This window comes from Argiope bruennichi, chromosome 10 (genome assembly GCF_947563725.1).
Source record: "Argiope bruennichi chromosome 10, qqArgBrue1.1, whole genome shotgun sequence".
Taxonomy (NCBI): domain Eukaryota; kingdom Metazoa; phylum Arthropoda; class Arachnida; order Araneae; family Araneidae; genus Argiope; species Argiope bruennichi.
The window spans coordinates 78,455,800-78,470,426 of NC_079160.1; the positions used below are offsets into that span (position 1 = coordinate 78,455,800).

The 14,627-nt window shown below is 28.8% G+C and overlaps 1 long non-coding RNA gene across 2 annotated transcripts in view; it reads left to right on the forward strand.

Moving 5' to 3' along the window:
- Positions 1–14,627, forward strand: part of LOC129988897 (uncharacterized) — a 185,757-nt gene that overhangs the window by 123,626 nt on the left and 47,504 nt on the right. For both annotated transcript variants that reach the window (XR_008785698.1, XR_008785697.1), the window contains exon 5: positions 7,452–7,622. This is a non-coding gene — a long non-coding RNA (uncharacterized LOC129988897). The remainder of the gene's footprint in view (positions 1–7,451; positions 7,623–14,627) is intronic.

A 14,627-nucleotide genomic window follows, 5' to 3' on the forward strand; every position in this document is an offset into this window, starting at 1 on the left:
GCAGTGAAATCATTTTTAGGCAATTATTTTACCGCTAAACACACCAAACGACATCCAAAAAATTCACATTCGGATTAATTGAAAGTTATTTCTCGATTTTCGTTCACTTTTTAATCCTGTTAACATGTTACTCAAGCATGTTTTATGCAAAAGTTATTTAATACTAATATATAAAAAAAATAGTTTAGAGCTAAATAACTTCTATTCATCAGTTTGTGAAAGATTTTAAACAAATGAGACTTTTGAATTTCTGAATTTATAATGTTATTCTGTTAAACTTTCGATGCATTACATTAAATTTACACAGAACATCGTGTTTATATTCTTTCCCAAAATTTAAAAACGATAAGTAATCCCCCTCTAATATTCTAGCGTAGTTGGATTTTGCTATTAGAGGAATGTTGACACTTCCTTTATTATTTGTAAATTTTTTGAGGGGGGGGGGTCGTGGGTTTATGAAGTCAGTATAATTCTGATATCGTTGCATGTGTTAGATTGATGTGATAAATTTGAGGAACAACGTGCCTATTTCACATAAAAAAATACATGTTTGTGAAGCTTATGTTAAACAAAGAAGACGAATTCATAAGAATATCTTTGGTCTAATTAGACCAATTTGGATTAACGATCATAACGATATGTCAAATAGATTATTCGACGCAAAATTATAGAAAAATTCGCTACATCATTGTTTCTCAAAAAGAATGATTTGGAATTTGGATAAATAGCAATAAGAACAAGTCTATTTCACATAAAAATCACATCTTTTTGCTTCTTATATTAAACAAAATAGATGAATTAGACTATTGTTGGTCTAATTAGACTAGTTTGGATTGACGATCAGAACCATACGTCGAATAATCAAGTTATTCGCCGTAAAATTATAGAAAAATTCGCTGCACTAGAATCTCCCAAATGGATTGATTTGGGTTAATTTCGGGAAAAGGTCAATAACTACAGGTCTATTTCACATAAAAATCGCATCTTTTTGCTTCTTATATTAAACAAAATAGATGAATTAGACTATTGTTGGTCTAATTAGACTAGTTTGGATTGACGATCAGAACCATACGTCGAATAATCAAGTTATTCGCCGTAAAATTATAGAAAAATTCGCTGCACTAGAATCTCCCAAATGGATTGATTTGGGTTAATTTCGGGAAAAGGTCAATAACTACAGGTCTATTTCACATAAAAATCGCATCTTTTTGCTTCTTATATTAAACAAAATAGATGAATTAGACTATTGTTGGTCTAATTAGACTAGTTTGGATTGACGATCAGAACCATACGTCGAATAATCAAGTTATTCGCCGTAAAATTATAGAAAAATTCGCTGCACTAGAATCTCCCAAATGGATTGATTTGGGTTAATTTCGGGAAAAGGTCAATAACTACAGGTCTATTTCACATAAAAATCGCATCTTTTTGCTTCTTATATTAAACAAAATAGATGAATTAGACTATTGTTGGTCTAATTAGACTAGTTTGGATTGACGATTACAATGATACGACAAAAAAATTCATATTATTCGACGTAAAATTATAGAAAAATTTGCCTCATCAGGGTCTTCCAAATAGATTGATTTGGATTAATTTGGGAAAATGTCAATAACAACATATCTATCTCACAAAATCACTTCTTTCTGCTTCTAGAAATAACTAATGAAAATAAATTGAATGAATTCATTAGACTATTATTGTTGTTCTAGTATGACCATTTGGATTAGCAATCATAACAATGTGCTATTTCAAGTAAAATTACTATTTTTGCTATTCATATTGTAGAAGTGTTCATTCTTATAATTGTATTCATTGTTCGCTTGACCAGGGATTCCCAAAGGATTTCTTTCTTTTCTTTTCTTTCTGTGTCTTTACACAATAATAAATTATAATATAAACACAATCATTTGTAACTATTAGTAATATTAAGCAATAAAGACTTCTGTTATTTTAATTTAACACGGTTTACAAGCACAGTTTTCATTATCACTGCCCTCCAATTGCATCTGTTTGTTTGTGACCAAACATGGCGAGAAGTAGAAACTCAATCCTATTCTTCGTGTAAACAGTTCAAAGCGTTTCCGTCAGTAAGTAAAAAGCGCGGTACTGTTCTGAAATTACAGACAATAGTACTTCCCCATCCCCAAATTATTTTACTTCTGCATTTTTTTTTTTTTTTTTTTTTTTTTTCCTTGTCTGACCTTCTTTCTTCCCCTTGCTGGCGTCTTGAAGGTTTTGTCAAGCGAAAAGTGATAGTTAATTTGAGGGCTAATCATAGGAGCCACACCGCCGTGCCATATCAACAGGTTGGGGGTTTTTAACGCTATCCGCCTACCAGGGGGCGTAATTGTAGCCGAAAAACAAACAAAGGATTCCTATAATTTTTATTATTTTTTTTCTGTCTTTCTCTTTCCCAGACGCTGTGTGATTTAATATCTTTTCCATTCGTCAGCTATGACGAAGTAATCATTGTATTAGATTTCCAGAAGCCACTTTACAACGGTAAAGAGAGTTTCTGAGGTTTGGTCTTTGGTGGTCAGAACAAAGTGAAGTAATAGTAGCCGAAAGTAATATAATTTCGAGTCTTTGTTTAAGGAAGTGTCATGATTCCATTTAAAAATTTCGTTATAAAGAAATTTATTTAAAAGCAATTTGTTAATTAAATTATAAGAAAGATAATAAAAGACTAAAACTTCACTATTTATTTTCTTAAATTTAATACTTTTTTTATCGGTTAAAATCTGGTTCTTTTTTTGCACGGATTAATAAAAAAAATACACATTTTTCATACATATTTAATTACTTATTAATTAATTAATAATACATACATCTTCGTTTAAAATAAATGAGGCACATCATCTATAACAATTTCTTCAAACCGTAAATTCCCTCTACTGTATAATAGATACTGTTAGCATTTTTTGAGGGTAGGGTGGTTATTTGCCTCTTCGTCACTCACTGCAGAGTCTGCGTTCTATTTTTAAACACTCTGCAATATGCCATGTTAGGTACACAAGTCTTCGAACCTATACAAAAGCCTAGAATAAGCCATCAAGAATCCTTAGCTTAATGCAAATCTCGATGGCGCTTTTTCACTTCTCAACTTTTTAAACTAAATTTCTTTTTAATTGAATTTAGTTTAAACTTTATATAAGTAATTTTAAGCACCGAATCTGTGAAAGTAGTGTAATAAAACATTTAATAACTGCGAAAAATGTTAGTTTCTATATATCGCGTACAAAAAATACACAGTTAATATTTAAAAATCCCTTTTAAACAAGACATTAATTAAATTTTTTCGAATGACGGAGTTTTTAACACAGTTTAAATAATTATAATTAAAAGGATAGAATGTGTTTTTAATTATAAAGCGCCATATTTTTTATATAGAAAATTAATATATGTATTTTATAAGAAAATCGCATACTGAATTATACAAAAATATTTTATAAGATTTGCAAATGGTAATTAATAGAAATGTTTTAAGATTAAAAAAAAAAAAAAACATTGATTTTGTTTTAAAAAAAGTCATCCCTTCATGATTAAAGAAAAACACAAAATTAAATAACTTTGTATCGCACAAAAAAAAAATGAGATTTCGGGGGGGGGGGGCTAGACAACTGTATACTTTGGGGCTTCACTACATGGGATATTCTGTAATCATGAAGTTTTTAATAGCGTGGTGAAAACTCCATGGCTTTTAGCTTCCGCAACAATTCTTTGTTATAAAATTTACGATTTCAAAAAAAAAACACACACACACACACAAAAATTTAAACTGTTAAACTTATTCTGCTTTGGTGTGATTATACCCACAAGCAAATAGAAGCAAGGTCTGAAAAGAAGAGATTGATCAAAATATTGAAATATTTTTTTGACACTCTCTTTTTCATTTTTCGTTACATGACAAAGTAATACTCCTACAATCTGTATATCTCAAAATATGCAGAAATAATAGGTAAAAATTAAAGATTTGTGCATGCTTGAGCTTTTGATATCACAAACAAATAAAGTACTTAAAATAAATATAATTTATTTCTTGCTTTTTTTTTACACCTACAGACAGAATTAATGAAATTCCAATTTAAAAAAATCTAAAGAAAATCAATAATGACTAAGAAACGATAAGGAAAGTAAACATCATTTTATCAATAGATTTCGTTCTTTAACAATTTAATCGTATCACTGTCATAAATGCTATGTTATTATTTAAGACGGTGGTGCAACAAATGCTATGCCAATACGACTTATCTTATGCAAAAAATATTGAAACAATTAAAATTTTAACTCTTTATGAAGACTGAAAATCAAATTATAGGATTGCATAAATTTAGATTTATATAAGAAATAATAGCAAGTTTATTCTTTAATATTACATATTATTAGACAATACCTATACAGTAATAAATTTGCACAGAAATATATGCACGGAATTTTATACAAAAAGATATTAATTTTACAATGCAGTTTTATAATTTGTAAAACATTCTGCGATTCAAAAGGATTGGCAATTTCAGCTGCAGTCGAGCCAAAACCCGATTCCCCGTGAATCAAAAAAGCAATTCACTATCGTCTGAAATTAAAAAAAAAAAAAAAAAAAAAAAAAAAAAAAAAAAAAAGTTGTTCTGATTTAAAGTAAGCAGTTATTTTTACTGTAAATAACAATTAAATCGTCAGCTGATTTTTCAATCATCTTATGATAAATAAGATTCTTGCTGAAAGACATAAAATTAGGTTTTTACAAATGAATAAATTTTTAATTTTGTAATCGATTTCTTATTGTTATTTTTTTTCACTGGTTGTGTTTTTTGAGCAATTAATAGTTTTATTATCATTTACCAACCTAAATAATTTATTAAAAAATTTTAAAAATTACAATTTCTGTATGTTGTAAATAAATTAAATTTGCATCACTGAAATCAAAGCATGGTTTTTTTCGAATAAATATAAAATAGATTCATTTTTTCTAAATCCTCTATTTTAAGGATCATGAGGATTTGTCATTTTTGCGTTGAACTGTTTCCACGTCAAATGTCTTATTCGTCATGTGACAGTTAATTCGAAATTGCAAATTTCGTCCAAAAATCAACTTTTTTTTTTTTTTTTTACATTTTTATTATAATTAAACGAAACCAAGAAATGTTAAACAAATGTTTATAATTTTTCGCAATAATTCACAAATTATTAATATTTATCCATTTTCCGAACATTCTGATGTTTTTTGCTTAGTTTCAATTTTTTATTAACTCAAAATAATACTCCTTATATAAAGCTTAATGGCTAAGAAGTAATTTTGTGGATTTATATGCAAATCATTAATAAAAGATATTTTCATTAGATGCATTATCTCATATCGAATCAAAATTTCCTTATTAAAAAAAACCTTCTAGAAATAAAATTACGTGAACTCGTGATTTTGCAAGAATGTATTCTTCACTTATCAAAAATGTTATCATCTGACATTTCACAAGGTATGACAATGCTTTATTAAAACAGGTAATTCTCTCAATTGCGTTGAAATTCTCGCGAAAGGGCATTGTCATTCATTATTATTTCAAGCGAAATTTAATAATAAAACAATATTATTAGTCTTTCGTTTAATGATAAAGTCATTATTGTTCAAAATGACATTTCGAGAAAACGACTTTAAAACCTGGGTAACGATCATACACAGCCGAATGAATGACGCAGACGATAATTTCCGGTCATGCTCTAGAGCATGAAATTGACGCAAACAATGCATTGCCAACTCCCTGCTTGCAATTCACAACTGAAATTGTCGTCTGCATTAAAGCAGACAGCAAACTAGTGAAGAAATTAAAACGCAAATGAGATTGTGATGAAGAAAGAATAATTTTATCACGATGCAAGTGGATTTACATGTTTGCACAAGGTTCGCAACACATTAAATTAATGAAACTCAGCCTTTGTCATTGATATTAACAAGCGAGTGCCTATTATTATTCATTGACAGTATCGTAGTTTCACAGAGGAAAAATTAGAGTTAGGCATGAGTAATCAAGCAAAGAAAATGCGACACTAAATCAGAATTTAATAAATGTAAATTGGAATTTGGGACATGCAGAGGTTACTTAACGATTATCAATTATTTGGCTTGTTTGATCATATATATTTATTTCGTTCTCGAAATCATTTAAAAGCAACCATGTGATTTGGCAAACGTACATTACCATGTTGTTGATTTCAGAAGAACAATTATTTTGTTTTTTTAAGATAATTTTCCATGATTGCTTGTTTAAAAACGTAATCGAATAGTCTTTATTAAAAAGGAGCTCTGGATTATTGCAATATGATAATATATTTCTTCCACATCACATGGCCGCTTTTAAAAGCTTCCAGAGCGAAATAAACATGTTGGATAATGCATTAAAATTGATTAAATACCTCTAATAAAGGATTATTATTATAATAACCTGCAGTTTAAATAATAAATTTAAAACATTTGATGAGTGTTTTTTTTCTCAATATAATTTATCATAACTTTCAAAAACAATTTCAATTATTCTGTATTCAATTAAATGAGAGCTAGAATTAAATTCAAGAAACGAAACAATAATTTTTATATCATTTTTCAAATCATTTCATATTTTTCATAATCAAAACCTTCTAAAATTTTGATCATGAAAAGTTTTTATAGAAAATATTAAACTATACAATGAAAATAAACTATACGATAGAATGGTCCTTTTATAAACTTTTTAATTTGAAAGAACAAACTTCGGCTAAATCGGAGCATTTATTCAAAATTAACATATTGATTCAGCATCAAATTAATATTTAATCTGCTTCATTTGAAATTACTCCAATTAAAAGTTTTTTCGTTATTAAATTCTCCATTTGGAATAATTTAATAAAAACACTGAGCTAATAATGTAAATGGTATTAATACAATTTAAATTGGTCCTTTCGCCGTCCTCTCCTGTTCTCAAAAATTTCTGTTTCCCACCGCTTTAGAAAAAAAAAATAACTCAAACAAGTAAATATTCATAAAGCGTTTTAAACGTTTAAAACTTTTAAAATATAGAAGAACCCCTGAAGAGTACTACGGTCGCCTTGCAGATGTCTCAATTGAACGCGCTAGATGCGGTGCAGACGATGAAGAGGTTAAATCAAAAATGCTATGTCTCTAGTAAATTTTTAAAAAAAAAGTTTTTCTAGAAGGAAAACTGACAAAACCAAAGACATAAAGTTAAAAAAGGTTAAGATAGGGTTAAAAGAAAGACAGAAGTTAAAAATAGAGAAAATGTAAGTTAAATATAGAATTACAAGTCAGTATTTCCTGTTCTTCCAATACAGTTAGAATTATTAAAAAAATATTAACATTTTACAAATTTGTAAAAAATTATTAAATAATATATAATGAAAAATTTTAAAGGATATTATCGCTCATAATTATCTTTGAAAAATGTAACCTTCTTTCTTTGTAGATCAATGATTCTTAAATAAAAGACTGTGGACCACTAAGTTAGAGATCGAACCATATGTGAACCATTCCCGATTTGAGAGTGAAAATCTTCCGGAGGATATGAAATACTTCCAGTCAGATGGATCCAAGGATCGCCCCGGGAAATTTTAGAATGCAAAAAGTGCATTTTGAGGTACTTTTATAGTGTATTTATCTATTATATGTTCTTTTCTATAAGTCCTACAGAATAAATTACTAGACCACCGATTGTCAAGCACTGTTTCAAGCCGATATAGTGAAATATTTTTTATTGTTACTAATAAAATAATCATATATTTATAATATTTTAGAGGTTATATTCTGTGAAATGATTTGAGCTGTGAACTGAGGATGTGTTTGTCTGGCTGTGATTTTAGATAGATTCCTATAAGATTACCCATTGCAATGGTTCTCATGACACAATATTAGGAAAAATTCTGCATGTCTTCACAGATCATCACCTCTAGAATCTAAAATTCTAAAATCATCATTCGTTCAAAAGTTTATATATATATATATATATATATATATATATATATATATATATATATATATATATATATATATATATATATATATATATATATATATCACGAGGAATCATTATTAGACTAATGTCTGCATTTCCTTCACAGAAAAAATCCCTTTCTTTGAATCTCTGCCTGAGGGTGACCCTTGAAAAAGTCTTCAGGCCGGATTCTGAATGTTTAATTTTTATTTGGTTTTTTTATTAAAATTAAAACTAATTTAGAATCAAAATTTAAATAAATTTATTTATTTAAATTATGTTTAATTTTTATTTGGTTTTTTTATTTTCCTATTAAACTGATTTTAATACTTTTGTATTTAAATCAAGTTAATTATATATATATATATATATATATATATATATATATATATATATATATGTGTGTGTGTGTGTGTGTGTGTGTGTGTGTGTGTGTGTGTGTGTGTGTGTGTGTGTGTGTGTGTGTGTGTGTGTGTGTGTGTGTGTGTGTGTGTGTGTGTGTGTGTGTGTGTGTGTGTGTGTGTGTGTGTGTGTGTGTGTGTGTGTGTTTTCTCCAAGTTATCTTGTGAACAAGATTACTGCAGCAATTCCAGTTGGATTTTAACCGGCTTGGAATATGTTGTTAAAAATATAGAAACTTCGGATGAGTTCGTAAATGAGTCTTCTAACTCGAAGAAAGTGGAAATGGTGGTAGTGGGGGTGGGGGTGAAATTTTCATTTTGCTATAATTTCCTTAACAATGGAGATAAAAAAATTAATTAAATTGGCGATATTAGAGCCTCATTAAGACGAATAATGTTTGCATTTAAAACTTTTAGATAAGTGCAATATCTTGGATATTATTGTTTGAAAAGTAATTTTCAGGCCCTAATTTTACCTGAAATTTTATTCTTGAGATATTAACTTAGATGAAAAGGAATCTACCTTTGCCTTCCAGCTTGCCAAAAGGATTTTTTTTTTTAAGAATTTATGGCTCAAGATTCACATGATGAACTTATGGTAAGTTCTTGTCTGGAAATCATATATACATAAAATCAAATCATAATTGATAATTTTTTTTTCATTTTAAATTAAATTTAAAGTTTAATAATAGTCGATTTTAAATTAAAATTTAACCTAAAAAAGATCAAATGAAAAATATATAAAAGTGCATTAACAGTATAGTAACTGATTTAATGTCGGAATTTGGAAAATCCATCCGTTTATTTTCTCACAAACAACACAATTAGAAAATACAGCAATCATCAAAAAATTCGAACTCGAGATTTTGACGAATCTCCATATCCTCTGCGCGTCTGTCTGTGATCACTATAATTCAAAAACGCTTTGAGCTGGGAGGATGAAATTTAGTATAAAGCAATAATCCCAAATTTGTTTCTGTTCAAGTTTGAACGAAATCCATGCATGTCTATCCAATAGTATCCGAATATCCGAACCTAATAGAAAATGTAAAGAGCTAGATAGGAAAAAATAATATACAAGTGTAGCATTTAAAATATAAATCAGTATCTACTTTTAAACAACATCCGACAAGGATGAGGAGACCGTTTGTCGGTCTATACTTTTGCATGTATAATAAAAAGTTTGTAATTCAAAAATGTAATAATTTGGGTAGGTGAAATTTGGTTTACAAGTCTTAACATCTGAAGCGTATACTGAGGTCACATTTTGATAAGAATATTTTTAAAAAATGGATCGTCTGTCTGTCTATACTTTCATATGCATGCAAAATGCAATATTTCAACACTGTAAGGACTAAATAAATGAAATTTGGTATACAGTCTCATGATTACAATTATATCTCTATTTCAAATTTTGGTTGCAATCAGTTGGACGAAAGGTATCCAAAACACATGTTTTTTTATTATTAATATTTTTTGGCACTTTTGTATTAGCCGCATGCCAGACCCCCGGGAGGACACCTCGAAATGAGGATGAGATGCTTCCGGCATGGTGGTTGGATCTCACCTCCCTGGAGGGTACACAAATAGGTGGGGGATCTGACTCCTCCCATCGATGACGGGACGTACTTCCTTCGGGGAGGGTTGTACCGTGGCTGGTGATGGCCCTTAGGACTCAACCACAGTTCCGGCCAGTGTTGCTGTTACGGATTCAGTTTTATGGTTGAAATCCGTGTGCCTTCGTGGCGGGTCGGAGAGTCAGATAGCTGACTAGCCGCATGCCAGGGATCAATGGCACACAAAAAAATAACCGCCAAAGATCACCCACTCTTTTTAGTAAAATTGCTAAAATTCAGAAAAATGCTAACTTCACGTCAAAGATCTGTATTCCGTAACTATTATTCCTCAATATTATACAAAGCATTCCTGACATGCAAGATCCACTGTTATAAGTGGGGAGGGAAGGGGGACTTTTATTAGAGAATATGCTAGAAAGTTTCAGGAAAACCACTTCCGCTGGCTTATCTGTAAGTTGAAATAAGCAATTAATTAAAAAATATAATTAATTTTCAATAAAACCCAACGGTTACGAACTCTTTTTATGGTGAGTTTCTACCTCTTTTTTTTAATGAAGATTTGAAACAAGAATATTGCGTCATGAGTCATCTTAGACACCTGAAATTGCAGTTTTAAAATGGATTCCTGACGAAAATTTACTAAATTCAATAATTTTCTTTTGAATCCTATAATAATTTAGAAGAAATACTGCATTTTAAGGAGTAATAAAATTATAAACGAATAACTTGAGCGGAAAAAAATATTTTAATATCTGAAATTATTCCACGAAAAGGAAATGTTTATCATTTTTTTTTTATTTTAGATTATTTTCTCAGAAATGTTAATGCCAGCAATTTAGACTTTTTGCTATAACCTTCTTTTTTGTTAAAAAAATTAAATTAATACGAGAATTTATTTTTTTCAAGGTCAAATGAACAAAAAATTTAATATCTTTAATTTTTTTTTTTTTCAAATGATCGTTATTACTATATTTTGGTATCTATTGTCTCAAATGAACCAATTAAAAGAAATAGTAAATGCTGAAGTGTTTTCGTAAATTTATATTTTGATCTCTAAACTGTAGTCATTCGACTGAACTATTGTCATTATAGATAACGATTTGAAAAATATTTCCCTAGGAAATTTCATTAAATCAAAAATTGGCGGTACTTCAAAGGACTAATAACTTCATTAAAGATCAGATAGGCCATATTGATAAAAAAATTCAATTATGCTGTCTGCTTTTCTTTGTTTTTATTTATAATGATTTTGCTTTGAATTATAAAAACAAAGATTTAATTTTTAGTTTATTTTGAATTTAGTTCTGTGATGAATATTTTCACATATATTCACATTCATAATAGAGAAAAAAAAGTATTTAAAAGAAAATTTCTGTTCAAACGATAATCAAAAGCATGCAAGGTTCTGAATATTTTAAAGAAGATTTGATCAATAAATAAATAAAAATTTATTTAGTATTTAATCATACCGACTGTTTTCTCCAAACACACAAAAAGAGAAATAAAAAAAGACATAAGTCACATTTCAAAATTAAAAATTAAATAACAGAAGCCAAGAAATTCCGAGCAAAAATGAAATAGCAGAAATAGATAATATTTTTGATTGGAATCTAATGATTCATTTCTGCCATTCTATTTCAAAAATCGTCTGCAAACTGAAAAATCACAAAAAGAAAGCACTATTTGACGAGAACAATATCTTCGCTAAGCATTTTTTTTATTTTGCTATTTATTAGAAATAAACAATAAACTAATAAATGAACAAAAACTAATAAATTAACGAAATTAAAAAAAGAAAATGAAAATGAATGCAAAGTGAAATAAAGAAAACAATATAAATCATATTTCTAAATCGAAAATTACTTAAAAATGCGATACCTGAGAAATTCCAAGCAAAAATGAAATAACAGAAGTGTATGTATAATATCTTTACAAAATTTTTGTCTGAATTCTAATGATTAATTTTCCCCATTCTATTTCATTTCAAAAATCGTCTGCAAATTGAAAAATCACAAAATGATAGTATTATTTAACAACAATATCTTCTCTAAGCAATTTATTTTTATTTTGCAATTTATCAGAAATAAACAATAAACTAAAAAATAAACAAAAACTAATAAATTAACAGAATTAAAAAACGGAACTGAAAATGAATGTAATGTATGATCTGATTGTAATACTAATTGATTAGGATGTTTGAAAATTGCACAAACTGTTCCAAAGCTCAACATGTAGTAGATTTATTTCAATAATTTACTGCCTGTTTTTTATTACTTACTTTGTTTTTTGATAATAAAACATACGAAATAATAATTATCAGTATTTTTTTATCCATTTCATGTCAGCTAATTAGAACTTTCGAATCACACTTTAAAATCTTGGCGTGTGATAAATTAAAATTACTTGAACACGTATTATGGTAGTTTTATCATAACAGTTACTACGCGCAATTGTTAGTTTTTATCATTTTGTAAATAAAGCGCATAAAAAGGAAATAAAATTAAAGCCCAAAAATTTGTTTCGAAATTCTAAAAGATTTGAGTTGGGGGCGGGGGGGGGGAGATTAAACGAAAAATAATCATTTTTGAATTTAAACCTATATGTCTGCATTTACAAAATCTGACATATTATCCATATCCAACCATGCATCTGACAAAGATGTAAAAATTGTTGCGCAAAAAAAGGTAAAAAGTTAGTAATATAAAGAGTTGGTATATAGCAGACATGCAGCAAGCATATTTTTTGTAAGTTACGTGCTTTAAAAAAAATCATTTAGCTAGAGTGCAACGGCTGATGCAATCAGTCCTAAAATATTACATTACTGTAATATATTTAATTTCAGGTTTCAAACTTTTAAAAAAATTAGTATTATGGTAACATTCGTTTTTTAAACGTGATAATGATTTTAGACTGGAAATATCCAGTCTACAATCATTATGTAATCTGTAAGCTTCAGCATGCAACGAAAGGCTGCGGTGGCCTGTTGGTAAGGTCTCGGCTTGTGAGCCGTACCGTTTCAGGTTCGAGACCCGATTCCGCCGAAAACCGTCGTGTAAGGGGGTCTGTTGCGCGCTAAATCCGTCATGCCAAACGCCCTCCCGCTGGTGAGGTGTGGAGAGGGGGGGTGCCAGCTCAGGTGTCGTCCTCGTCATCTGACCGTGGTCCAAAATTACGAGGTCCGTTCCAAAATAGCCCTAGTGTTGCTTTACAACGGGACGTTAATATAACTAAACTAAAACTAACTCAATATGTAACGTACAATGCAAACGTCATTAAAAAATGCTCTTTGGAAACACCATTGAATCTAAAGCTACCAAATTTGGCACGTACTTACTTCTTGGGTAGGAAATTCTCGCTAAGAAAGGGATTTTTCAAATAATTAGCTTTTCAATTAAAAATTTACCAAAAGATCTAAAATGTCTCTTCAATAACCTTAAATCATATCATAGCACAAAAAAAAAAAAACTTTTTGCATTACTCTAATATTTAACAAATTAGTTTTTGAGTGATGCCATTTCTGTTTCAGTAAAGTACATTTTACTATAATGCTTTTCACAGTTTTAATTGCTGTATTAATGTACACATTTGTTATAAAATTATGACATATATAAGTGTGTGTATGTTAATTTTACTATTTAAATAAAGGATTAAAAAAAAAGATTGTAAAGATAGATGAATTAGGTCTAAAATATTATCATGCTGCGCTGGTTCTAACTTAGAGATTAACTTCTTTTAAGTTTTTTTATTTCTTGTTTAAACACTGCTGTTCAACAAAAATGATTTTTTTATAGTTATTCTATTCATTTATATGCCATGTATTTCTCCTGCCAATAAATAATAAAAGTATTAACTAGAAAATGTATGTGAACTCTTACGTGATTACAGCTCAAAGTTAATCAAATTAATATTAATGTATAGATAAATCGATTGAATTTTAAAATGATAAAAAAATGACTTTCATCTCATAGCAATTCCCGAAATTATCGTGGTAAATTATTCAAAATTATGCCTGAAACAAAAACAAGTGAGTCACAGACCTTCAGAACAAAAGGTAATTTTGAACATTTTCGACGTATAGCTATTGATGCCAATCATGAAAAATTTGTTGCTTAACATAAAAGCACAATCTTTTTTAACCACATGTCATTCGTGTTATTCTTATATTAGCATTTATGGAAAAATCAAGGTCTATTTTTTTTCTCACCGGTGAAAATATAATAACCATTAGTTGCTTGTGAGATAATGAATGACTTTTTACATTCTATATTTAGGACTTAATTTCGGTTCAAGCCATCTCCAGAATGAATATTACTTTAAAACGGTTATATTTATAATTCCGAATGGTTATTTTTGGATCAGAAAAGATAAAGCAGATAAAACCATCAAAAGTGAACCGGAAATTAGATGACTCGCATGCAAAATAAAGTAAAGGGTGAAAGATAGCGAAGGTCAAAGCACATATTCCGTAACGAAAAATTATTTATCATCGATTGCCCTTGTCAGCATAAGTATAGTTCGTTTTATGGGTTGATGATTTTTACTTTTTTTATATATAAAATATACAAAAAGAAAATTGTGTAATCGTGAAAAAATTAAAATGCGAGATTTGATGAATCGCCACTTTCAGTCTGAAAAACCCATTTTTGGAATTATGTCTGTTGCTCTATTTGTAT